Genomic DNA, 21,686 nt, shown 5'->3' with positions numbered 1-21,686 from the left:
TAATATTTGGTTAATATAATACATTATTTCGATTTCATTAACCACAATTTGCACATAAAAATGACATCAAAATGTTGCTCAAGTTTTTTGAGATTAAAAAAAAAAAAAAAGATCCTTCACCATTTCCCCCCCAAAAAAACAGTATTTATTTTGACAATCAAGCACACTTTGATATTATACTATCAATTAATATTTGTTTAATAATAGATTATTTGCACTACAATAATAAACATTTGAAGTAATAAACATTGTCATAAAAATGACATCATCAAAAAGATAAGTGTATGTTTTTATTATTATTATTATTATTATTTATTTATTTATTTATTTTTCCTTGTCTTCATTTGGTGCTTGGACATGTTGATAGTTTTCATGCGATTCACCCACACAGCCTAATTGACTTGTAAATCTAATATGTAAAGATCCTGCTTTTGAAATGCATCTCTTTAAAGACCTACAGGGATTGGGAGGAATTAGATTATACTGACAGTTTTGTGAATTAATCTGGCCAGAGATTCAAAAAATAAAGCAGAGTTACAGTCAGAAGGTCAACACAGATTTATTCAATACTGCCATCCTTGAAAGTGCAACAACCACCCATGAATACAAACCGCTCTGCATCATAGTCTGGTATTTAAGGGATGAAAAATAACACCGTGCCATTTGAATGTGCTGCATGTTATCAGGCTCCGCTCTCCTGGCAGGCAACAACATTAGCTCAAGGTTACAGTAATCCTGCTTGAAACAGCACTTTTAAATGCTAGCAGAATCACTGCTTAGATTCTGATTATTCAGAATGTTTTTCAATGCAGAACAAACACTGTGAAGCTTGTGATCGCAGTGGACAGAGACTATAAGCGTGCTGTATCATTTGTTTGTTTATCAGCTTTAATTTAATATAGTGATGATAAACCCACAAGAGGCTTATGTTGCAGTTATTAATATTTCTTTTGAGCAAGAATTTGAGATTGGAACCTGGTTTATAGCTTTTATACAACCGCAGTATGATAAAAAAAAAAAAAAAATTCAATTAAAGCTGCAGTAGGTAACTTTTGTAAAAATATATTTTTTACATATTTGTTAAACCTGTCATTATGTCCTGACAGTAGAATATGAGACAGATAATCTGTGAAAAAATCAAGCTCTTCTGGCTCCTCCCAGTGCTCCTATTGCCATTTGCAGAAATACATTGCGCCCGTTAAGAAACAACCAATCAGAGCTGCGGTCCGTAACTTTGTTTGTGTTCAAAATGTAGAAAAATGTATATAATAAGCGAGTACACCATGAATCAATTTTCCAAACCGTGTTTTTGGCTTGTCCTGAATCACTAGGGTGCACCTATAATAAGTGTTTATATTCGGACTATTTCAGATTGCTTCGGGGATACCGCGGCGGAGTAACCCAGTACCTTTGTGATTCTTCATAGACATAAACAGAGAGAAGTAGATCCGGCTACGATGTTCTTCCGCAGGACACAAGCAGTTCTGTTTATTAACCGCTAGAGCGTCAAAAGTTCCCTACCGCAGCTTTAATAGTTACGTAACAGTAAAAACTGGATTGATTATTTTGGACGGACAGAAATTCTTAAGTCTATTCACATTTTACACTATTTTTTTCTGAGGTTTTGTGCTAAGTTTTTTTTTTCATCCCCAGTATATTATTGTGGCACAGTCTAGAGCTAAATAAAAATAAAACAGAAATTGAAGCTTAGTGTCAGTATCAAATCACAAAGGCTGTGATAAAAAAAAAAAAAGTTGTCAATAGCACACAATAGCACATTGTAATTTCTGCATCTATTATTAAAGTATTTATTAGTAATACAGTGGAAATTAGTAGATTTGGTTAGCATGTTAACTTAGCAAGTTTTTTTTCAAGTTTGTAGGTGTCAAGGTACAGAAACCAAATAATTAAATGTAAAATAAAATAGCACTGGATAGTCTTCAATGTAAAAATGAAATATACAATCAAACCTACATTTATTCAGACACCTTCAACATTTCATTTCTATATATATATATATATATACTGTTCATTCAGGTGCAGGAGGGACTTCGAGGAGAACTTCGCAGAAGAGAGCTCGGTTCAGTGTCGCTGTCCGTGTTACACGGCTCTCGATCTCTCTTGTGGTCACCAAACACAGCGCGCGAGTAACCAGTTACTCTGTTCAGCTTTTCCGCATCTTGTGTTTGGATGCTTTAATGTTTAAATCGACAAGCGGAAAGGCTTCAAAACACGTGAGAAAGATAAGCTTTCGTGACGATGCACAGCAGTGGCCCGTCAACTGTCCTGAGCATCTTTTTAGGCTGTCCTCAGCCAGTCGGTTATATAAAATATCAAGGTGAAAGTCATCATAGCTTGCTTAGTATAGACCCAGCTCCCAACCCAACTTTGAGAATAGATTAACGGCCATGTATTTTTTTTATCGCCCGATAAGAGTCTCCCGTTAATGCAGCACATTAACGCCGATAACGGCCCACCACTATATATATATATATATATATATATATATATCTCAAAAATGGCACACAAAAACAAACTGTGATTGACTGCTTTTCATGTTGGTCAGGTGATCTTCTCCAGCCTCAGTAGCCTTTTTTATTTTTTTTGGCCAGAGTTGGTTGCAAATTGGACAAGACTTTTACCAGCAGTCAGAAATCTTTGTGAGACTAGGTTTTTTGGTTGATCTTGAAAAAGACCATTTATTTAACTTCAACATAGTACATGCATTCGTGTCGTCACGTGTACAGGTCTTCTTTGAGGGGTAGTCCACGTATGTGTTTTACTGGTTGGGAATGACTAATCGTAGTGCTGTTGAGAATGAGGTCATTGGATGAGGCTGTAGGGGAAAATGTTCTTCCTGGTTAGAAAAAAAGGGGGATATTGTGTGCATTTAAAGCAAGTGAACCACAGGGCCGTCAGTAATTAGGGCAGTTTTCCTGATGCGAGTTTGTGTCTGCGCTGCACCATCCATCTTTCACTTCTCATGTGCTCTTCCACAATCTTACGCTCATTAATCAGGATGCTGGGCGCCTGCAGGGGGAATCAGGAGGTCTGTCTTCTGCAGAGTCGTTTGGGGGTCTGAAGACAGCAGTTAGGCCCCCAGTGCAGCAGAATAAATGTGACACTGCTTTGAATGCATAATTCAATATCTCCTCTTTGTCTCTGGTTGATGTTTTGGAAGGCTGCAGACATGACATGAGTCTTTTTGTGAGTTAAGTATAGTCTCAGTCTCAGACGGCACACCCACGACCGCCCATGATCCGTTCACTGATGCGTGATGCACACAACCCAAAAGCACTTGTTAAAACTGCAAGCTCAGATTGTCTGACGTTGAGCAACTTTGAGTCGAGTGCACTAGTCACTAGCAGGATTACTAGGGTTTGTGCTATTAGTGGCTTTTAATCTTCAGAAGATACTTAGTTTTGTTTGAGGTGCTTGCTAGACATGTGAACACAAAATACATCAACAACTGTGTTTGGTACTTTCATGTACAAGTGGACTGTTCTTGGCCAGAATAAATGGATAAGATGTCAGGGCTGCACAATTAAAGTAAAAAAAAAAAATCTTATGTTATTGCCATTTAGGACATAGAAAACTCACACATAGTTATTTATAAAAAATTAACCACCACAAAACTACAGTGATTGTTAAGATTTTCTGAACTGTTTTTAAAATTAATAGACAACAATATTATCCAGAGAGATGTTTAACTGATTTAAAAAAAAAGGTATCCCCTGAATATTTTTTTTTCTGGCATGAACTTAAATGTCTTGTAAAGCTGCTTGTTAATTGTATGACTAATGTTATTTATTCTGTTTTCTCCATTAAGATAGCCCTGCAGCTGACACAGTATTTAAAAAAATACAAATACTAATAAATTATATAATTTTACATTATTTATCTAAATGGTCATAGTGATTTACTATTAAATCCGGGTTTGCTGTATTGCATTATAAGACTACACAATTTGGAAAAATGTGGTTATTTATATATGAAGATGGCTATCTAATAATATAACAATTAGCCTAATAATAATAAAATTATGTGCATTATCGTAATCTTGGAAAGCCATAACATTATTTCAGTTTTATTTTGATGAATTGTGCAGCCCTCTCAGATGTTATGTTGTTAGTTACAGGTCTAGCTTTGTGATACTAGGTTAAGTGTAATACTACTTAGCATGAGACATTAAAAGCATGGTCAATGACCGTCTGCCTCTCTCACACTTATTTTTTCCTTCTCTCTTTTTATCTCCATCGGTCTGTCACTTAATTATCTGTTGTAAATGGATGTCACATGTCCTATGCTCAGTGAAGGACTGAGGATTCCTGTGGTGTTAAGAGCTCATGTGAAAATGCCAGTTCTTTTACCTTTACTTATTACTGCTTCACACTGTTCGTCATAGGCTAACAGTTGCAGTAATGTCTGGTGAGAAAAATATCATGTCTGATATTGTAATCAAGTGTCTAAAATATGAGAGTAGAGCTGCACGAGTGATTGTCATGAACATCTCGACAGTAAAGCTGGTTCTGTGATTAGTAAATCTCCATCACCTGCTTTCAGGTGGAGCTGCATTTACTACACCGAGCTGTAGTTCTCTGACAGGCTAGGTAAAAAAAATTGTCATGTTGAATCAATGAAAGCAGTTAAATCTTCTGTTTATTCAGCAACCACTATAGGGATTTCCTGGGTTTCTTCTGCGAGGTGTATTTGGAGTTTTCACGTGAGAGCGCCCTCTGGTCTTCAGATGGAGATTTACTACTGATCACAGAACCGTGCTTCACTGAAAGATACGCATGACAACTGCAGCTTCTGTCTAATCGCGTTTTTGATTTCATTTCGATTTATCGTGCAACCCTATATGAGAGATTTCCACATTTACGATTTGTGTCTGTGCACATGCACAATGTTAAAAATGAATGGAAAAAGATCAGAAATTGATTCGATGTAGCCTAAGTCAGTTCGATTCAGTATTTTGTGTGGCTGTAATGATTTACACTTTCTCTTCCAGAATATTAATTTTTAATAGATTATTAGATCAGACTGACATCTTATGACCATTAAGGTTAGGAATAAATGCCAACAGAACAGACCAGTGATACGATCGCTGCATTTGTGAACATCCCATTATGGAGATTCATGTGAAGGTGACCTGTATGTGAAATGTGCTGCTCTTCTTTTTTTTTCCTCTCTGAAAGCTTGCGGCCCTTTTAATAACCTTTTGCTCACTGTGGATCTATTCTACTTATTAATTACTGACTTTACACTGCAGATCTCCATGAGGTGTTTACCTCATCCACACACACACAGGTGTTTATCTGTATATTACAGCAGCATGTCATATCTGATTTATAACTCACTGATTCTTGAGGGATAAGGCAACACATTTTACCTGTCATTAGTGAATGACAATGGAAATATATCCGGTTAATCAAATTTATTCAGAATTGATCACTAAAATGTTTTAGTAACAATTAATATCCAAACAGTACATTTATTTTTTACTTTTAAAACCACGGAGTATACCAAAGTGATGTGCAATTTAATAATTAAATAAAATTAAATAAATAAAAATAAATAAAAATATATAAATAAAAATAAAAGTGAAATGCAAAATGAAAGAAATATTATGCTGCTTTAATTCTACCGACATCATACTGGTATTTTTCTGCATGTACTTTATCCATTAATTTGACACTTTTGGAAGTGTGATCTGCCAATACTGATTTTTGCCAATTCTTTTTTATGAACTGTTATTGACAGCATATACAAACAAAAATGTCTGTTTTAATGAGTGAGCCATTCATTCATTCATTCATTCAAATGGCTGATTCATTCAGAAACAAGGCAAGTACATAAGTTATTTGAAACTTTAATTAGAAACTTTGCTTGCTTTGGATATTTATATAATCACTTTTGTAAATTAAATTTGATGCAGAAAACAAAACAAGCTGATTTGCAGATCAGTTATGGACATGATAGACCATGGTTATTATAGTAAACTAAACTTAAAATCATTAAAAAAAAAAATAATAATAATATAAGAAGTGAAAATTAATAGAATGAATGAAGACTATGTAGATGTACTTTAAAAAATAAATTAAGAAAGTGATGAACTCGCCTCTAATTTATTAAAATATTTCAAAACATGAACATAACCTGTAATTGTGTATACTAAAATGGCACTCTGATAGAGAGGCTTTGAAAGCTCTTTAATCAGCCAGTCACAGTGCTATGGAGACACTACCTCCTCTTATATCTGCCTGTGTTTTGCTGGTACTCAAGCTTTAGAAGATCAATGTGAACCGAACAAAAGAACAAATGAGACACTTAATCTGGTAGTCACTGTATAAAAGTTAGTTCTTAACATAATATATTGATCTTGTCAGTGAGTCAGTTTTTATTTTTTATTTTTTTGGCATGGCCCTTTCTTTCCTTCCCTGTGAAAGTACTTCTGGATTCTTGAATTTCAGGTCAATTCAGGTGTGAAGAACTCAAACAGAAAGTCTTGAAATGAAAGGTTGGGGTGTGATATTGTTCCTGTGTCACCAGGAAATCATATAACTTCATGATCCATCACGTCTGATGTACTTAAAGGTGGGTGGGGTGTGGATGAACAGGAAAGTCTCTCTTTTCTCAACAGCTGTGCCTTACTGTCATTATGAGTCCTGTCTTATGAGAAGACAATGTGTCTTTCTCTTTCTCTTTTAACAATGGCAGCGAGGCAATCTGTAACTCAAGCCATGTCTTTAATTCTGTGCTTCAAAGAGTTTATGTGAAGAGCTTTTCTTTGCAGTGACCTCCAGCACTGGATAAAATATGGCCTTCATAAAAGAAACCGTCCTTCTGTCAGTAAAGAGCTGTCGTAGTGTGGAGCTTCTTAACGGGAAATAAGCACTTTATGAACAGCTGTGTTTTTGAATTTGAAATTTGCATGCTTTATCTTATGGGAAAATATAATCATAAGTCGTCATGCACACAACAGCATGAGTTATCTGATGAAATGCTCTGTATATGGAAATATCCCTCCCCTAATATGCCTCTGCTGCTTGTGTATAGCAGAATCACGATATAAAAGGGATTCATAGTTTTGCTTCTGCAGGACTGCTTGTTGTCTATAATATAATATTTATATACAAGTAAAAAAAAATATATAGTAAATTAAAAATAAACATTAAAAAATGCATGTTTTAGTTTTTCTAATTTAACTTATCATTAAAAAAATGTTTTACTTCATTTTAGACCATTTAACCATCAGCCAAAAATCTTTCTCAGTCAATACATGAGCCTGAGCTAATTGGATGCCTGTTGTAGGATATCTATGAGGATTTTTTTTTTTTTTTTTTGCCTTTTAGTGCATTTTCCAGCCAGCAGCAATTAGTTTTTTTTCCCTTTCAGCTGTTTTGTTCATCTGGTGGGAATTTCCATAAATGCCAGTGTTGAAAAAGACCATATGGAATGACGTGATTTTCATGTAAAGCTCATGTCAGTCAGTTTCACTGTCTCTGTCTGTCTGTCTTTATCTGTCTGCCTCTCTCTAAATGTTTTCTGTAGGTGGTAGTTTGAGAGGGTTTCCCTATGCCTGCTGCTAAATGAAATCAAATTCAGTCCTGTGATGGTATAAGGTTATATCTAGTTAAATTTGACAGGACAGAAACTTAATGGACATTCATTAATGTATTGCAAACAAATACTTGGTTTGCAAAGCATATTTTATAATAGTTTTCAGAATCAAGTGATTTAATGCTTAAACATTTATTATAAAATTCCATGCAACTACGTATAAACTATACTATAATGTTTTGTTATTGTATTATTTTATTTATTTATTATTTTATTTAAATTTACTTTTAATTAAGATATGCCCCTTTTTCCCTTTTCTGGGAGGAGTTTCAAGTGGGTGTTTCTGTGAAGCCTTTTCTGGTCCACCATACAGCGGCTGACTTTGAAACAGGTGATTTATTGTGCTGCGTAAAGATCCTGATGTTCCTGAATGCTGTTGATGTCTTGTACCACTGTTTGAAGGAAGTGTCTTCCAGAAAGAGGCAGATTTAAGTTCATTTGCAACCTGAGAAGGTTCAACCTGCTCGGCTAATCTTTAAAAAATCTTCAGGTATTTCTTGACCCATCTTCACTTCTCATCTTGTGACATGGCTATGACCTTTCTTTCTTAAGAAAGTTCTCTACAAGAGCCTGACTTTTTGAACTTCAGGAGAATCACAGTAGGTTTCAGTTCATGAAGATGTTGACACTAGAAACTCAAGGGTCTTTGGTGTCTCTTTGGTTAATTCATCAAGTCTTTTGCAGATCATTTGCACCTCCTCCTCTCAGCACCTTTTGAAACCCTATTGACTATAGTTAACATGATTTTTGTCACTTTTCTTTTTTTTTTTTGACTATTCATTTTAAGGAGCATTGATTCATTGAAGATGTTTTTTTTTTTTCATACCTCACTATTTGAAGTTGTGAGATGTAGGCTAAATAAATGTTGTTTGTAAGATAGACTCTAAAATATTGTGGCTTTATTTCAAATTTCGTATTTGTAGTGAATGAGAGGTACATTTACACAGCAAGATATGTCTTGTTTAGCCCTATTCACGCCAATAACAATAACTTTAAAGATAACGATATTGTCTTATTCTAAACACATGCACGTCTGCCTCTTTAAACTCTCGAGCTCATTACAGCATTACATTGATTCTGATTGGCTGTCATTGTTTTTATCTTTCATCAGCAAGAAAAGAAATAGTTCTCAAAGTGATTCCAATGATATTGTTTCTCTGTGCACTTTTAAGTGTTGTGAACTCTGCTATTCTTTTATGTTTTTTAGAACTGAACAAATGAATCCCTTGTACTGTATGTATTATCCCTGTTGGAAATCCAGCACATGCTGGTTAGGTGTATTCAAAACATACCTAACCAGCATATTAAGGATTTTCAACAGGTTATCATTGGAAAAAACCCAAAACACATTTCACCTTTAAAAGAGGAGTAATGTTTTTTTTTTTTTTTATCGGTTATATTAATAGTTCCTCATGTGTTTTATTCCAGGTTCCGGAGGGATGATGTCACAGTGATGTCACAGAGCTGAAGCAGAGGCCGTCATTGACAGTAAGTAAAACCTCACACACACACACATACTGAAATCCACACACAGTTGTCTATGTGCGGTCCAAAATCCAATCAGCTGATCTTTATGGCAAAATAAACCGTGTTGTGAAGCTGGAAGGATGTGGTGGGGATTTCTGCTGCGTCTGTCCTTCAGTGCCGTCTTTGCGAATGATTGCTGTGATGCGATCAGAAGAGACGGCTCATTAGGTCAGGAATGTGTTGAGCTGTAATAACACGCTCCTCAGAGAGAGCAGAGTGCACCTCTAAGGTCAAAGCCAGCAGGAGGCTGCACACAGACTCACAGGAGAGAGTCGCTCACTGGCTCTCATGGCTGTGTCTGAAACCAGCAGCAGTCAATGCCTTCACAGAAAGCTGAGGAAGCTGCCAAGACATCGTAATGTCACGTCTAATCATGTAGAGGAGGGACTCCCAAACGTATATTTGTTATCTGGGCAGCAAAAAAAGTTGCTTAAAGTATCCTTGATTATTTTGAACGCCACGTTTGCATTTTCACAGTTCTCGGTTAAAGGTCACATGCAGGTAAACAAATAGTTAATTTCATATATTTAATATGGAGTGTTTTATTTTTATTTGCTTTAACATTTTTATTTAATGATTGCATTTAATTATAAAAAAAATTCCTGCAGTTCCCTCACAAACCTACCTGTAGAACCAGACTAACATTTTATGAATACTGTGTGTGTGTGTGTGTGTGTATATATATGTATGTATGTATATATGTGTGTGTGTGTGTGTATATACTGTATATTGGGTCTTTTTTATTTTTTATTTTCTTTTAATTTACGTTAACTATTTTAGCACTTTGTTTAGCAACAAATTATCTAGTAAAACCACTACAATATTTATTAAATTTTTTTTAAATTTAGTTTGTTTTAACAATTTTATATGCTATTTTTCATTTTAGTTTATTTTATATTGATTTAAATTTTAGTACTTAAACTTTTCTAATTGAACATTTGAATATTTTATTTAAATTACTGAAAACCATTTTTAATAGATTTATTTACCAACAACATATAGTTGAGATTTTTCGGTATGATTGTGTCACTGGATGCGTTCAGGGAGGAGGATGGAAAAAGAGAGGTGTTTTATAATGTTCTTCTCGAGCACTGCTGAGATGATTGTGGCCTGAGGTCACAACAGAACCTTATGAGATTCATCTCTGGAAAAATCAATCGCGCCACTAATCAGTGTGTGTTGTGGTGCTGTAATCACGGTGAAGTGGCGATTCATTAGAGGAGAGTGTGTGGATGCTGTGGGGCTCAGCTGGGATGAAGCTAAAGCAGGTCAGATGAGGTCGACCTCCTTAAGTACCATCACAAACACACAGATAGAGTTGTCCACATATGTCCATCTCTGAGGATCCATGGAGGGAAGGGTTCCAGCCGCCTCTGGTCCCTTCAGCTTCCTTCCTTCTGCTTTTGTTTTTTAATGGGAAACAAGTTTTGAGTTTTGAATGATACAGTGTTTCATAGTGCTGTGAATTCTTATCTGAATAGATCATGGAAAATTTAAATGTTCAGACAGAGCTTTTATTAGTGTCTCAAAACCGTGTTAGAGGTGAAATGTGTGATTCATTTGAACAAATCTGTTCAGACTGTCAGTGAATTGATTCAAGCTCTGATTCAGTGATTCATTTGTCATCACACGGTGTTCACAGAAGTCTCAGATTTTTTTTATATTAAAATGCTGTAGCAAAGTTGTATGTTATTGCATTATTATTTTACCTATAATTTGAAAATTAGAAAATCAAAAAAACTAATTGAAGCTGTTTTTTTTCTTCTTTTTCCAAGGGAGTTTTAATTTCAATTAAATGTTAAATGTGAGAAGTAAAATATAATATTAATCATTCATTTATATATAAAATAAATATTTATTATAGATTAATAAAAAAATAGTAAAAATAAATATTCATACTATTATATTATATTGATTTTATTTTTTTTGCAATATTAGGGGCCCTAATTTTAGTGAAATGTTTAATGTAAGAAATAAAATGCATTAATACAATTTCTGAATTCATAAATATATAAATATTATTATAATGTTGCAGTTAAAATTTAGTTACATAATATTATATTTTATATTTTAAAATATTGAAATTAATATTGCATTGAAGGTGTTTTTAAGTAAAACTTCTTAATAAATATCTTAACATTGCCACACTTTAATGAACAAAGTGTTAATTAATAATTTTGATTTATAAAAATGAAGGTTCTTCTAATTTGACCAAATTTGAGCAAATGTATAAATTAATTAAAAAGACCAAAAATATAGTTTTTAGACCAAAAGAAAGAAAGAAAGAAAACGGCTTCACAGTGCAGTAAACTTCTATCTGAAACAATCATGGAAATCTTGATCCAAGCTGCTGCAGGAACTGATTCAAGTAGCATTGAGTTGATGCAAGTAGCTTCAACCTTGTTTTCTTTCCTCTGTAAAATTGACTCAAGTAGCCGCTGGAAAATTCTGCTGCTTCAGGGATGTGTGTCTGAAATAACTCCAGTAATATCCACTCTCCTCTTCGAGGTGCATAAACGGCACTTAGCGGGATGAGAGCGATGCCCGCGGTGCTGAGAGAGAATATCTGTGCCGTCAGCTCTTCTCGCCGCTCGCAGAGGTGACGCCAAGGTGAAAGCAGACTTGCAGAATGGTTGGAAATCATTGATATTCTGACTCACAGGCTGCAAATGGCTCGGTGGCAGATGGAGTCTTTGTCAGTGAAGAAAAATGGTAGCGAGGGAGTAGAGGCGCTGTTTCTCCCCCCATGGAAGAGTGAGTATGACCTTCTCGCTCGGGGGAATCCAGCGCCACTACTTGATCAATTAACAGTCTCTCTTTGTTTACCAGGGATGTGGAAGAGGATCAGATTATGCTGTTTTAGGAAGTGATTGTGAACACTGGTAGTGTCTCGGTGTATGTCTCTAGGCAAGTACGGAAAGGGTTATTAGAATTAATTAAATTTTTTCATTATAGAAATACAGAATTATAAAAAAAAAAATGAAATACCAAAAACCGTTTAAGATTTGGAAAGTTTGATTAATTTGAACAAATCTGTTTGATTTCTTTGAATCAATTCAAAATCCCATTCAATTATTTTTTTCATCACTCTATATATATTGAGGGAGTTGGTGCAGATTCATAAATAAAAGTAAAAATATTTAAGATATAGAATAAATGAAAATATTTCCAAAAACATCAAAAGACCAAAAACATTATTTTTTTTTTTAAGCAATACAACTATTTTCTCCTTTCTTCATAATTATGATACAGTGACGTTTCTTGCTCTTTATGCAATAAATGTGAAAGAATTGCGTTATGCACAAGGTTACTCTCATTAAAGCCGTGTTAATATTTAGCTCACAATTACCCGCACAATTATGCATTTTGTATTTGCATGAAAGACAGTACGGTAAACAATGTGCTGTTGAATTTAAAAAGGAAAAAGGTAATTGTTTCCAGCTCTTGTTTACCCGATCTTGTTTAACAATTAGCATAATTAATGGACTAAAGTATCCCGATCATTAAACAAGATTTTTAATGGATTAATGATTTAAAGGCTCTTTTATGGAGTGAAGTAATTACCCAGCATTCACTGTTCAAACACAGAGCACGTTTTTGTGCTGCTGGGTGAAGGAGAGATTAAGCATGCTGTGCATTTGAATTCTTTGTTTTTGCTTTGAAATTCTAAAGGTGGTTTTCCATCTAAACAGATGAAACAGGAAGTGGTTCAGTGACGGTTGCAGGTTTGTTATCGTACAAATATTGGTTCTAATTTCTCTGACATCCATATTCCATGTTGAGAATGGGAAATCGATGAACAGAAACAGCCATGCGGAGCGCTCTGGTGTAATGTGCATGTATCGCAGGTTGATGGTTGATTTTCATTAGCGGCCTCATTGTCATGCGCGCTGTGTCTTCCTGCACCAGAATGCACATGGTGTCGTACTGCGGCTTGTCATTGTTTGAAAATTGAGTGCATTTTAAAGATAAATGTAATGCTTTTTTCCCCATTTGGGAAATTAAAATCAATTAAGATATAGATCATCAAAAGTAAAACTAAATGCTTAAGATATAGAATATATATGGAATGCATTGATAGTTCTTCTAATTTGGAAAAGATGTGTATATATATATATATATATATATATGTTGGTATATTAGATAAATTGGTATTCATGCATTAAATGTGAAGTTCTACTTTTGTTTTTCTGTAAAAACAACATATTTTTATGATTATTTAGGTATATTTATGATTTAATAAATTACATGAATTTTTTTTAAATTAGTTAAAAAAAATTCTCATATGACTGTTGGATTCATATATTTAAGTCATACAAGAAGTTTATTGATGCTAAGAATAATCCTGTTTTCTCAATTGCATGAGCGTAAGGCTGCAGGTGACAACAGAGCTGTAAACTAGCCGTCCAATCAGTTCGCATCCTTCTGAATAAATCACTTCAGATTAGAATTGGTGATGGATGCCCTGGGAATTTTCTCTCATGTTGTGCTACTAGAAGATGTTTACTGTCAGCACTGGGAATTAGTTGGGCATGCATGATCTTTTCCTGTTGATTTTACATCAAGCAATAGACGAGCTGATGCTATGCATAATTTCTTTTTAAAGGGCTGTATTTTTTAACTATGCATCTTAACGTTTGCAGTCATTTGCGTTAAAGTGGCACTATAATGTGATGAATCCTTCACAGTGTAACAAGCACGCAGCACTCTTGGCAGCGCTCTCTCTGCTCTTTAGAGATGAATGAGCGTTGGCCAAGGGCAGTGCCAGTGTGTTTGATGGTGTTGATGATTTATGATTACTTTAACAAGGCAATTTGTTCCTTAGCATTTAAACCGCAGCAGTGCATGCTTTATTGGAATACATCATTGAGCTGTTGACAGAAGATGGGCTTTGTAAAATATATACAAGCATGGATTAAAGTTTGTGCCATTCAAAATTATGTTCGAGGTAATGTTGTAAAATATAAAATGCATATAATAAAACAGCTTGAGATATTATGAGCAGGTTATGTTTGTTAAAGGATTAGTTGACCCAGAAATAAACATTTGCTAAATGAACATACAACATGTAAATGCGGTTATTTCTTCATCAGATTTGGAGAAATTTAGCATTTCATCACTTTTACTATTTCACTGGAAGTAGCAATATTATGAATAGAGGACTCGTTTTTCAGCCATAAACAATAGTTTGAAGTTTAAGACGTCTTAATGATGGATTTGTTTCTTACAAACACACAGCTTTTGGCTTCTCAAGTCAAGACATTAACTGCTGGACTGGAGCGCTGTGGATTATTATGATGTTTTTATCAGCTGTTTAGACTCTGTTTGGATGGCACCCATTCACTGCAGTGCATCCGTTGCTGAGAAAGTGATGCAATGCTACATATCTCTAAATCTGTTCCCATGAAGGAACAACCTCATCTACATCTTGAACTGCCTGAGGTTTAGTTCGTTTTCAGCAAGTCTTTGTTTTTGGGTGAACTATTTCTTTTAAGCATGAATAGCAGCAGATGTGCATCCCTTTAGCTGTCAGTGTCCTATAAAGAGAGTGATGTCTTTGCATTAACAACTGGATGCTTAGTTCATATCTATGCAGTGGTCTCTGTCTGAATCTTTCATGTGTGAATGTGTGACTCCTGTGAGTAACTGAAATCTGTGAACAGAATGAGCTGAAACTCTCTGAAGAGGAGCGGCGACCGTATTGAACTGCAGCTGCTGTGGTTTCTTGTCTTCCACTGGAGACGCCAAGATGTTTCAGAGGTTAAATTTGATTTACTTTGAACATCTGTCTGAAGCAGCTGTGAGCGGTGAACATCGAGCTTCACAGTATTTCTGCTTGTGTATCAGGGGAGTTTTCAACCTGATGAAAAAATAAATATGGGGGCTTCGCAGGGTTCGCTGCTTGGCACTTATGAAACTCCGAAACAGATCCTTGGCATTTTACAGATTTATTGCTTGATTGGATTTAGATTTACCATTAAAACTTTCTGCTCACCATATATGTCTCATGATTTTTAAATGGTTTGTATTGGTATAGTGAAAGAGTTATCACAGATAAATTTTTTTACTGCATATACAATAAACTTTAACTGGAAAAAAAAAGTCCCTTTCCAATCTTCATTTAGGTTCTTGAGCTACTAAAATCAATAAAAGAATACAAAAAGTAAAAATAAAACATGAAACTAATAAAAACTAAAACGTAAGTTAAAATTAAATTGCAAAGATAAAAAATCATTCAAAATATTAAACAAATGATACTAGAATAACACTCATCAGTGAAACACATTGTTTTTAGTTGAAACCATGTTTATTCTCATATTTAATGTTTTCTGAGTTGTATTTTCTTCAAATTTACGTAGTTTTTAGTAGTGTTTTCACACACATTTTCCATTTCTGACTGTAAATCTGTAAAGTGAGAAGTATTTTTTCTGCTTAATTTGCTGTGGTTTACTATTGAAATTAACAAATGAATTTTCCAATTTGTCACATAATAATAGTGTTAAAGGAATAATAAAGACAGTTTTTCATGCAACAGCGGCTCATTGTGACAATGTCAATCCAGCTTTAAAAAGAGAAACAAAACAAAAAATAACAAAAATAAATGACTTCTGCAAAAATAAATGACACAGATGATGCCAAACACATTTATTTTTGAGTATTGTCATATCCAAATGTGTCATACAAGTTTAATGTGCAGATCGGGGAATGAGAATTTAAATCTAGTACACGAGTCATATTGACCTCTTAAATACTTAACTACCAGACATGCTTGAAAATCTTTCCTTTTCCCTGTCATTCCAAACCTGTTATATTTTTAGCATTCTGTTTTTGAGTTATTCATTATTTTTTTGAATGAGATTTTATTTGTCTGTTTTCTGCTTTCATTGTAACATTCTTAAGGTTTTATTTTTTTGGACAATGTTTGTTTTCAGAGAGGCTCTTTTTTTTTTTATAATACAACAAAATGTCAAATAAACACGGATTTATTTGCTTGATGGAATGGGATTACTTTGACTCTATAATGCAGGCCTAGTTACACTAGGTATCAACCCGACTTCCTCTTTGTCAATAAAGTAGCATTTAGAAACCGCTAAAGGCAGATATGGGACAAACCTGACACCTGGATGCTTGTATTATGAACAAACAAGACCAGACACTCTTTTTATTTCATGGCACCTGAATATAAATGACTCTTCTCACTTTTATCTGTGAACACCATGCTTTCTCACCCTATGTGTCATTTAAATTGAATTCCTTTATGGATATGGAAAGTAAAGCTGCTTTTTTTTTTTATCTCTAGTCAGTCTGCTCTTCAACCACATACTGTCTGTTGCACTTGGACTTGTTCTGTAACCAATCAGGGACATGTTGAATCTGAACACCAATCACAGTTTGGAGTATTTGAAGATGTGTCTGCTTGAGTTTAGTTATGCAGTAATTGCAGGCACATGTAGGGTACAGTAGAGCAGCAGTCCGTTGGTAATCATCTTGATGAGAGAAAAGGGGCCGTTTTTAGGTACTCATGGGAGAATATACCATTGTTGTTGTTTATGCATGTGACTGTTTCATCAGAACTAATTTCCGTATATCAAGCTCATGTTGTTCTGGGATTTGACTCTATTGCAGAGTGTAAATTAAAACCATCTTCATGAGGTTCTGAGCTTCGCTCTTTATTGACACTCTGAATTAACACAAAATCATTGCAATAAAGACATTTAAGTCCAGAGTCACACAGGATGCTGTAACGTTTTTTACCTTCAGCCTTGACTCAAAAAAAGAAAAAGTATTTGGATTTTAGTCAGTTAGATTTGAACCTATCCATATGTAAATATGTATTTATTTTAGGATTTTAATATTTATAATATTTTAATTAAATATATGGGTTTTATGTTTGAAAATGTTACTATTACTACTAATTATGATAATTTAATGTTTTTTTTTTGTATGTTTATTATATTTAGATATTTATTATATATGATATTATATATGAAAATAGTGTGCACAGTTGCATTAAATATTTGTTAAAAATAAGGTAAATAATTAAAAACATTGTATCTGTTTCAGAACATTTGTCTACGTAAGCCTTGACTCCAAAAAAAGATTAAATTGTTGATTTTAATCCGTTACATTTGAGCCAAATATGTAATTATTTAAATATACTTAAGTATTTTAAAGGGGGGGTGAAATGCTATTTCATGCATACTGAGTTTTTTACACTGTTAAAGAGTTGGATTCCCATGCTAAACATGGACAAAGTTTCAAAAATTAAGTTGTACGTTTGAAGGAGTATTTCTGTTCCAAAAAAACCTCTTCCAGTTTGTCACAAGTTTCGGAAAGTTTTTTCCGAGTATGGCTCTGTGTGACGTTAGATGGAGCAGAATTTCCTTATATGGGTCCTGAGGCACTTCTGCCGGAAGAGCGCGCTCCCATATAGCAGAGCACTGAGAGCACAACAGACTTCACTGATCAGAGCGAGAGCGTCGCCAAATGTCACAAAAGAAGTGTGCAGACAACCCTGCACAGATTACCAAAAAAAAAAAACAGCATTAAGGGACCAGTGGATGGAGTTTATTTTTACAGAGCATCAACGGAGTTGTGCAAGTGTTTGTGTTTGTTCCCTGCATTTCGAAGATGCTTGTTTTACAAACAAGGCCCAGTTTGACGACGGATTTGCGTATCGTTTATTTCTTAAGGATAATGCAGTCCCAACGAAAAAGGGTCACGATCGTGTGTTGGAACCACTGGCGGTGAGTAAAACTGCTTCAAATATCACTGTGTTATTAACTTAGCTATCGGCGCATAAGCACATCAAGTAAACAACATACGATGTTGTCATCAAACTGCACTTTCCACATGTACAGCTTAAAAAAAAAAAAAAAAAGACGACAAAGTGGAACTTAGTCATTTTCCAAAACCGCTAAGCAAATATATACAGTTTCAGTACATACCACATAGAGACGTCGTTGCTGATGCTGCTCGTGTTCAATTTCAGCCTCTGGATCTGATTCTGGATCATAAATAAACGGCTGAATCTGACCGTAAGCCATGGTTTGTTTTGGATGATGATTTTTCACTCAAGGTAATGTCACAGCTTCCAAACGCTCTCAACGCAAAAGCCTACTGGCGCTCGTGATTCTTTAGCTCCGCCCACACGTCACGCCTCCAGTCGGTCGTGTTTTTCCGGGAAAAATCGGTACAGACTATCTTTCTCTTATGAATATAATAAAACTAAAGACTTTTTGGAGTTATGAAGGATGCAGTACTACTCTATAGGTACTCAAGATTAACAGGATATTGAGTGAAAACGAGCATTTCACCCCCCCTTTAATAATAATAATAATTATTATTATTATTATTAATTTATTCTTTGTTTATTTAAATTTATGCATATTTTACTATATATGTGATATATTTGATTATGTATCATAAAGGACTAAATTGTTTAATAATTATAAAAAAATATAAAAAAATTGCAAATATTATCTTGACTCCAAGAGAAACATCTGATTTTAGTCTACATTTGAGCCTATCCATATGGAAGTTAACTTCTAAAGCATTTATTAATATTAGTTAATGTTTGTTCATGTTAACTAATGAAACTGTAATGTAAAGTGTTGCAGTTTTGGTTTTATTTCATGGCATAGTGTTTTACCAGAGTATTTGTCTCTTAGGTTAATTCATAAGCCATTTTTATTTAGTATTTCATATTTGGTCCTATTTTTTCTGAAACCTTATTCAACATGCTTGGCCTCCACATTCTGATTGTAAATATTAATGTAACCGTGACTGAATCAAGAGCTTTACTGTATCGCTCTGTTCTGTCCGTTTCTCTCTCCTTCCTTGAGATTTGCTCCAGTACTCACAATAACTCAATAACTCATTTCAGCAGTCGTCCACATAAAACACGCATCCATTTTTCATTTTCACTCGTCCTTGGATGAGAGCCGAGGCAGAAAATTCCTTCTGATTCACTCTGTGTTCCACATTCTCAAAATACTGAATGAAGAAAATGACTTTTAATTGAATTGAGATTATAATTTTAGAAGTTTTGTCAGTGAAAGAAGCCGGTATGAAAAGAGAAGGGTCACTGAATAAATATTTATTTATTTTATTTTTTATTTATTTATTTTATTACATAGCCTATTATATATTCACTTAAATATTACATAAATATTTTTGTGTTTGAATTCTAGATTATTTTATATTATTGAAAATGTTGTTAGTATTAATAATAATAATAATAATAATATATTAATTTTAGATTTTTATATATTAGTTTAAATTACCAATATTGTTTATATTAATTTTATCATGTTATATATTTTATTATACATGAAAATGTTCAATAATGAGTGTGCATAAAATTGTAAAATAATGACAAATTAGAAAAACACAAAATTAAATGCATCAATATTATAAATAATTAAATGCATGTTAATTATATTATTATTATTATTATTGTTATTATGCTATTTTTTTACATCCCTATTTATTTATTTATTTATTTACATTTTGAATCATACATTACTGAAATGGCTGATTGGTTGCAATGATGCTTCCTGACACAAATGGTGAGAAACATATATATGATAACGTCAAATGGCATCTTTTTATCTCAGACACACTCATGTGAATGTGTCACACATGTATAAAGTCATCCACCAGTGTTGAGAGACCTTCATCTCAAACTCCTGTTCACCTTGGTCTTGACTTTTTGATTTCTGTCTCCCACAGTCTCGGAGAAACAATGCTAAGTTCTATTGGCCCTTTTGCCCTCTTCTCTATAAATAGCAGGTCTGAAGTGTCGTCCATCCAAACAGCCTGCTGACATCCTGGTGCTTGAGGTGCTATTGAGGGTCAGGACTTTAAAATCAGCTTCACTTCAGCTATTACTAAATAAATAGACTGAATAAGGGGCCATTCACCCAGAATGCGTTTTTCCATTCCATTTGTGATTATCACAACTTGTACCTTAAGACAAACTTAGAATTCGTATCTATCAATTCTGCTACTTGCCCATTTCTATTATTTCTTTTATTGTTTTTGTTGTTATTGCATCTCAAAAGTGTTCTATGTTGCGCTTTTTTAAAAACCAATCCTGAGTCCTGCGACTCGCATGTTTAGATGCATTGGGTATAGTTTGTAAAAAAAAAAAAAAATCTTGATGTTGCTAAAAATATGTCTAAAGTAAACCAATAGACCTGACACTTCAAGATCAATGTCAATTTTTTTGTTCTATTGTCCAGCCCTACTTTCACACAGTGAAATAATCTCTCTCTCTCTCTCTCTCTCTCTCTCTCTCTCTCTCTCTCTCTCTCGCTCTCTCTCTGATTGAATGTGATTAGAGATGTGGAGTAAAGATGCGGTGGTTCTGCTCTTCTGCACCTTTCCTCTGTTTCATTAGGAGCTCTCTGTCTTCCTGTCTGTGATTGCCTGTCATTTATATTCCACCTGTTTGCATGTAAATCATCCCGCTGCACAGGGAGTCGCTTCTTTTTGTTTTCATGAAATGCGCCTGTTGACTATTTACTGTTGTGATTTGAAGTTTAAATTATGCAAGTGATACATTCGTAACACTTTGCTTTGTTAGCATTGTCGGAGAGGGAGAACACATCTTTACAATACTGAGGAACCAAGTTAGACAAACATTTCTTCAGTGTTTTCTATACATCCAATCATGGGCCATGGCTTGAAATTAGTTTTTCAGTGGGTAATTATTATGATAAACTATTTACCTTTTTAAATGAATTTCACCGCCATTACACATCAAAACACAAACTAGTTACAGCAATCATGTACGCGTGTGTGTGTGTGTGTGTGTGTGTGTGTATGTATGTAAACTTTATTTCCAGACCCAGAGGGATCCATAGTACAATACAAAAACACATACATAGAGAGAAAAAACAAATAATAAATATCCTCCACAGTGTTCAGTGTCTAACATACAGACATGTACACCAATGGTTCCACAGTCTGGACGAAAATCTTACAGAACTTCGTCTAGGGTTAGCCAACACAGCAATTAGGTCATTTTTTGACTCAGACACCCTACCCATAAATCTAAACATTAAGTTACGCAATTTAAATACATGTAAACATTTTCAAACTATATACTGTATGTGTGTGTATGTACCGTATTTTTCGGACTATAAGTCGCACCTGAGTATAAGTCGCATCAGTCCAAAAATAAGTCATGATGAGGAAAAAAACATAAATCGCACTGGACTATAAGTCCCATTTATTTAGAACCAAGAGAAAACATTACCGTCTCCAGCCGTGAGAGGGCACTCTATGTCTTCAGTGTAGACTACAGGAGAACTCAGCAGCATAGAGCGCCCTCTCGCGGCTGGAGACGGTAATATTTTCTCTTGGTTCATGTCTCTTAGGGTGTACTCACACTAGCCAGTTTGAACCGTGCCTGAGTGCGTTTGACCACCAAAGCGCGGTTCGTTTGACTAGTGTGAGTGCTCCGAATCGTGCCCGGGCGCTGCTCGATTGGCCGGCCCTGGCCCGCTTGGAAGAGGTGGGCCAGGGCA

General features: G+C 34.6%; 1 protein-coding gene across 1 annotated transcript in view; it reads left to right on the top strand.

Annotated features, from left to right (window-relative positions):
- The window catches only part of baz2bb (bromodomain adjacent to zinc finger domain, 2Bb), a 72,628-nt gene that overhangs the window by 3,276 nt on the left and 47,666 nt on the right, over positions 1–21,686 (top strand). The window contains 1 exon segment of the mRNA XM_026271141.1: positions 9,052–9,111. The gene's annotated coding sequence lies outside the window, so the exon portion shown is untranslated.

The sequence above is a fragment of the Carassius auratus genome, chromosome 9 (assembly GCF_003368295.1).
Source record: "Carassius auratus strain Wakin chromosome 9, ASM336829v1, whole genome shotgun sequence".
NCBI classification, from domain to species: Eukaryota; Metazoa; Chordata; class Actinopteri; order Cypriniformes; family Cyprinidae; genus Carassius; species Carassius auratus.
The sequence above is the reverse complement of the archived record's forward strand: the minus strand, read 5'-3'. Positions and strand labels throughout refer to the sequence as shown.